Genomic DNA, 6,874 nt, shown 5'->3' with positions numbered 1-6,874 from the left:
TGGATGGTCCACTGCACCTTGCTTCCCAGTCTTCAGCAATGAACCCCTCAATCCTCCATCAAAGCCTCCTGAACTTTCCAGACCTCCACAGCCTTGGAGAGGACATAGACATAAGAAGAATGCGAAGTTGAGCGTCCTCACAACCTCAAATGTGTTTGGTGTGAACAAACTCTTTGGTTGTTCAGATATGTCCCTCAACTCCACACCAGATGAAATACATGGGCTGCTTCTTCATTCGGACAGTAAGCATGTGAATCGTTGCAGTAGGTGGGCTGAGGGTGCAACCCCGATGTTAGTCTTCATGATTGTTCCGCCGCAATCTGAGGGGTGATTTCACCCACCGTTCCAAAATTGCCTGTTTTCATAGAAAATTGCAATTCTGGGAAAAGGCCGGAGAAAAACATGAATTCGCTTCAACATTGAAAGCCTCAATGACCCAGCTCCCCTGCTGCAATCAAAGCGCCGGCCGACAATCATCCGTATTATTGTGGGCACGGACGTCAGACATCGGAGGTTTGATTTATAGACGGCGGGTTACTGAGTTCAAAAAATGTGTTGTGCGTCCAACACGGACTCTAAAAGTCATACAATCCCGTTGTTTTCGGAAAGGTCCTCGACGAAGTTATTGTTTTAATTGGGGGTCACAGTTCCTGTTGTAGAGACCGAAGTTCCATGACTGACCCAAACTCGGGCGGAAAAACCATCCTTCCCCCTGATTTCATTAAGAAAGGAAAACAAGCAGTGTGAAGTCATGTCAGGAAGAAGATCCCCCTGTGGAGCAACATCTCTGCAGAGCAAGACTTCACCACGTCACTGCTCCTCAGCCTCGGAGAAGATGAGTACAGCCCTGTAGCGTTTGCTTCATAGCCATATCTGTCTATGTAGAAATGACTAGTTCACTTCAGCTGTTGTCAGGAAACTACCTGCAGCTCTGGATTTGTTGGCTGGTTCTGGTGTCAGAGCTGCAGGCCACACAGTTAAAGCTGCTGTAGGTAGGAATTTGTTTTGTGTTGTATTCCAATCTCCTAATCTTCTAATCATATTGTACTTTAAATGACGGGTCTAGAAGTAAACCTCTGTTTTCAAGCTTTGAAAATCTCCATTCTCTGGCCTGCTCAGAGTGGAGGCGTGGCTTAGATGTCTCCAGATATTTTCGATGCATGTTCCGTCACTTCAGCTACTGTCAACGGTTGCAGACACTCTGCCACTCTGTTAATGTCTACAACAACTAGTGCAGCAAAGCAGCTGAAGAAGACAATAACCAGTCCAAAACCAGAAATGAGCCATGAACATTGGTGGCACCTTTCTGAACTGGCAAAAACTTCAGATTGTCTTGATCTGAAACTGGATTCGGAGCTCTGTTACTGGACAGGTATTAGTTATAATGTGACATATGTTCCATTTTTTTTAAAGATATATACCTTATCATAGCCGGTAACAAGCAGTTACTGATCTGTAACTAAGTAGCCTTCTGCTAACTGTAGGGACAGAGGGCTGCCTGAGAACCGCCCCCATATGGATGAGGGACCAGTCATGGCAATGATTCTGCAGTAGGTTAGACTGAACCAAACTAGTCTTCTATTGGTCATGAACAAGGCGAGAGACGTCAGTGTTGAAGCACGGACAGATGACATCGACGATATCAACATCCTGTTTTCACTCCTCACTCACTCAGTGTGTCTCTCCATACAAGCAGAGGGGCCACAACATCCGTGTGGTCATCTGCACTTTGATGTTGTTCATTGTTGACCTACATTGTTCATCTCTGAAGCCTGAATGAACCATCCACTCCAGCGCTGACATGAACTTGTTTTCTCCTGTTTCCTGTAAGGCAGCAAACAAGCTTTGTCTGAACTGTTAACATTGAGTCATCTACACAACTAGTTCACTAAAGTATGGCATACCAAATCACAAGTTAAGCCAAAACATTTTTAAAAACAAAGATCTGATGATTTTGGTGATGCAAAGATCTGAGCTCAGGAATGTGATCCCTTGTCCTGATGTAAATGCGTGTCTTTATCTCGGTGTTGTGTCCCTCTGCTGCAGGTCAATTTCTGCGCTCTGTGGTACTGAAAGCGACTGGGAGTGAATATCTCCGATGGAAGCCTCCCTCACTGCTCACTACTATGATCCTCAGTGTTAACACGACAAACGTTCCTGCGGCAGATTCCGCCGCATGATCGATGTAACTGGGCAGCTTGACTGATTCCTCAGCTGTTTGTTCATGTCAACGAGTTTGCAGAGAGCAGCGCTATTGTCTGTGTGTATTTACAGAGTGTTAATCATTGTGAGGAGCCGGGACCGTGGACGTGTCTCCTTCATTAAAATGTTAACCAGGCCACTCGGACAATGAGCCTACTGTTGCTCCTGCTGTCCTGGTCGTGCTCAACCCTGCTGCCTTTCTCTGCCCGTCTGTGTCCTCACCACCAGACGCCCATCTGCCACCCGGCCCAGCGCATGTTCCTCTCCTGTGCTGCCGCCATGTCAGGCCTCTGGAGCTTCCAGTTCATCCGACGTAATCCCTCAGTGAACCAGCACTGCTGGTGCATCACTGTCTCGGGACGTGTTCTGGGTTCAACCGTGAAGGTGGAGGAATCATCGAGGGTCAGAAGGTTGCCACTTCATCATCTTCAGACTAGTTGAACACAGAACTGACTTGGACCAGAGCCAGCTGTGATTTATGACTGGAGTGTGACTCCTTCATTTCCACACGGTGGTTTGTTTGTAATGCAGTTGTGGTACTGTTTCTTCCATGGTCACTTCCCAACAGGGGTAAGTCAGCTGTCTTCATCTACCTGTAGTCACACCTTCATTCCCTCCACAATCGATTGTTACTTCTCCAACGTTCTTGGTCCAACTCTGACTTGCTTCTCCACATGTTCCAAGCATCTGACCTCCAAACTTCTCCACACCTCCCTCTGCTACACACATTTCTGCAATGACAACCTCAGTGTCTTCATCTCTGACTCTTCTAACTTCATGTCTTATTGTCTCACAACCATTAGCAACTGTAAAGAAACAGGCTCATAAAAACAGATGACCCCTCTCACCAATGATGGAGAGGACTTTTCAAACGGCCTCCCACTGAGTAGACGGGGCTCATGAAAAACAGATCAACTCTTGATCTTCAAACAAGAAGCAGTGTTGATCCAAAGGTGATTGGAAATATATGAATACTGAGTATGAATATCAGTGTATTGACGTGATAGGTTTTTAAATTTCTTATATATGTTCATTGTATGAGTCAAGCTCATGGGCATATCAGAAACTTGACTGAGACAAAGACTTCAGTGTTGCCAAAACGTCCACTGCATGTGTGGGTGGATGAGAAACCTGTCAGACACAACACTTGTGCCGAAGCCACGAACACGTCTTTGTGTGTGTGGGCCTCCGGAAGATGAGGATCAGGATACTTATCCAGCGTGACTGGAGCAAAGCGTGAGGCTCCAAAAAACATTTCACGAGTTGTAAAATTCAGACGTAAAGAAAGCGGATGGAGAGATCCGACCGCTGTTGCGCTGGCTCAGAGATATCAGCGACTATCATGTAAAGACCGTTTACGACGTTCCACGCTGTTCTTTACACTCTTTCTCTCATTCACTCCATCTGCTTGCTCCATCTGCTTCCTTCACTCCTCGGTTTCCTTCAAGCGTCGCGCACCTCAGGTCACCGTTGATTGCTGAGTGTGATGCTCAGGTTAGCCAAACACTGATTTGCAGACGAAAGTCATATTTATTGCAGGTGGATTCATCTTGATGAGACTCTGGAGAGCCGTTCCACAACGTCCAGAGTTGTTTGAGATCACTTGTGCTGATCTATGGCCTGAGGGAGGGAGGAAAAGCACCATGTTTGGAAGTGGAAGCCGAGATTCCAGTAAGAAGTTTGTGCAACTCCAGCTGTGGTGCAAGTGTTTCCCAGGCCCGGATCTGCTTCACCTGTCTCCGTGGATCAGCGCCGGAGCTCGGGCAGATGCTGCAGCGGATCGGGGGGGGGCTCCTCTGGTGGGGGGTGATAGAGGAGATGTGGTGCCTCTCTAGAGAACGGTAATCTACATGTAGGGGCGTAATGGGGATCAAAGCCCCTGACACCCCGACTCCCAGGGGCCGTGTAGCCTCATAAAGTCGCTGCCTTCGCCCCCACAGCTCCCACGCATCAAAGTCGCCATCGATTTAAACAGGTGTGTGTGTGTGAACTCCTCTGGCTGTTGAATTAGAGAGACACTTCCTCTTTTTCAACCACCACTTCCTCCCTGAGAGAAGAGAAGAGGTACGTTTCTGAAAACGAACGTTTTGCTGAGTCAGCTCCCGACTTACATCAGAACTGAATATGGCGTCTCTATTGAGCTTGGATGAGGATGAAACTGCACAAACTCGGGTTCAGCTGAGTGGCACGGCGGAGGCGGCGTCTCCCTGCCAGAGTCCCTCTGTCACGTGGCTGTTTTCGTCTCTCACACCCCCACACAACCGCACATGTGAACACACACAGACGAACCTCTTAGTCACCTACATTTCCACTTTGTAAATTACAGCCCGAATTACGGCCCCCCACCAGTCATGTCACGCATCTGTCACCGGCCCACCAATCGCCGGCTCCTCGTGCCGTGCAGGGCGGTCAGAGCCTGGGGAAGGTGGTCATTTTCCTCCCGGCCTGTAGTTAAGGGCCCTGGGAACGAGAGGCCGGCCGTATTGGCGCCCCGCGGACCCTCCGAGGACAAGAGTGGGTTTGTGGTTATTTTTCAAACCCATTTGATTCACAAAATCTCACTGCATTCACAGCCCGCAGACTTGTTTTGCTTGAAATCTTAAAAATAGAAAACAGCCACGAGTGTAATTCAGCCACAAATTGACAGAACTTTTCCAAACACGGGCAAGTATTTCGGGTTGGCGACTCACACGGGACATCAGCACCGATTATGTTCATGACGGCGGACAAGAAAGCCAGCGAGGACGGAACATTAACTGTACGTTCGGGTCTCTTCGTGTTATTTAACTCAATGGCCGAGCAATTGTGGTCCGAAATAATTTGAGGAGAATGAATTAGTGTCAAGCTGTGATGGTTCTGATCCAAGACCAGCCGTGGTTTCACCTCTCTTGGTGTGCGAGGAGGAGAAGGTCACTCGTGGAGCAGAAGCCTCAGCAATAAATGAGCGTGGTTCCTGAGAGCGAAACGTTTTGGGGGAAAGAAAAGGAGGCAAACATATGATTAGCTTTCTAAAGCAAATACTGATCCCAGGTCTGTTCATACATGACTTCTGTGAACTTTAACTTGGAACACGGGGGCACAGCGAACTCTTGGGCTGAAGAATTCAACACTTCGCCACATTCTTGGTGTGTCTTTTGTGGAAGATCTTTAATTTGCCACATTATTTACTTGTCATGCTTGTTTGTACTGGAGAAAAAACAAAATAGCGTGAAGGGAAAACCCCAAACTGTGTGAAAGGTCAAGCGTTTATAAAAAATAAAACAGTTTTAAATGAAGAAGAAAGAAAAAAAAGTCATTAAAAACTGTCAAAAAAGACTGACTATCGTCAAACCAAACACACAAAATAATATTAAAATATTAATAAAATACCAGGCTAATATGAAAATAAAAAGTCCACTGGAACAAAAAAAACTAACCCAAAAACAACATTTGTTCTATAAAGTCAACTTAAAAAAGAAAAAAAAAACGCTGCTGCTTCTACAAAAGTCTGGTGTGAACATTTATGTAGTTTATTGTGTGATGTCTCCTCGAGCAAATGTTTTGGGTCTTTGTAAAATGTTAATCCTTATCATTCAATTTTTTCCCTTCAGAAAACCATTGAAATGTTTACTCCTGACTTTTTCCTGACACTTTTTTTATTGATGTTCCTGAGTGACAGGGTTACAATGGTTCAAAAGCATTGGTACAGTTTACTTTTACACTATACTGTATGTCAAACAGGTGCAGCTCAACATATACCTCTAGTTCTGAGCGCTTTGTTCTTTCATAAACCCCAAATGACGGCAAAATAAATCAAATAAAAAGAAGTTCACTCAACAGTAAGAACTCATTTCACAACCACAAGGATACTGAACACTGAACTTAACCTGTTGCGATCACACTGAACACTTGAAATGGATCCATCAACCGCAGTACTGAAAGTCAGCACTTTGATGGTCTTTAAATAAATAGTGGTTTGACACGTTATTAAATGTAGAATGAATGGACCGCCATAACCCCAACCTCCGTCTTTATTTCACGTGTCGCGCTGCCAAAGCGTCAACATGCGACGCTGAGGGCTGCCTTTTTCGTCAGTATATGACACGAAAGGCAACTTTCCCAATGTCAATACTGAGACCCACACAATTCAAGAAGGATTAACACGCTTCAAAAAATAACATTCAATATGTCTATAAACAGATAATTTGCGACACCAATATGTTAAAGAAAGTGCTCCAGGTGAGGCTCGAACTCACAACCTCGGCATTGCTCTACAGTGTACTGACTTATAAGTACCGCGCGCTAACCGATTGCGCCACTGGAGCTCAGAGGCGTAACAGCATGCGTTCGCATGTCATGTGACCCTGCTCTGTAAATGACCGCACGTGAAGTGTGTGTGTTTGTGACTCACTGTACGCGAGTGTGCGTCCTTGTAATCACAGTCCTCAGGTTTGTGTGATCACAGACGAACCCAAGCATGGCTGCGAGTGACACACATAAACAAGCGAGACACGCACACACACACGCACACTTTCACCGTACTGTAATTCGTCTTCCTGACTGGATCGCACACAGTTACGGAAAGCAAACAAGCGGATACACAATCTGCTGTACCCACCACAGTCAGTTGCTGTTTGGCTCGACCTGAAGCTAAAAATAGATGAAGAGAGCTGCGATTGTTTGTTTCGCATTT

The 6,874-nt window shown here is 46.1% G+C and overlaps 1 non-coding gene across 1 annotated transcript; it reads right to left on the bottom strand.

The window, feature by feature from the left end:
- Positions 1–6,412: 6,412 nt before the first annotated feature.
- Positions 6,413–6,506, bottom strand: trnai-uau (transfer RNA isoleucine (anticodon UAU)). Its single transcript has 2 exons — positions 6,469–6,506; positions 6,413–6,448 (listed from the first exon to the last, which is right to left on the bottom strand). It is a non-coding gene; the product is annotated as a tRNA-Ile (tRNA).
- Positions 6,507–6,874: the final 368 nt, after the last annotated feature.

This window comes from Synchiropus splendidus, chromosome 9 (assembly GCF_027744825.2).
Source record: "Synchiropus splendidus isolate RoL2022-P1 chromosome 9, RoL_Sspl_1.0, whole genome shotgun sequence".
NCBI lineage: Eukaryota > Metazoa > Chordata > Actinopteri > Syngnathiformes > Callionymidae > Synchiropus > Synchiropus splendidus.
This window is presented reverse-complemented; position numbering and strand designations above follow the sequence as displayed.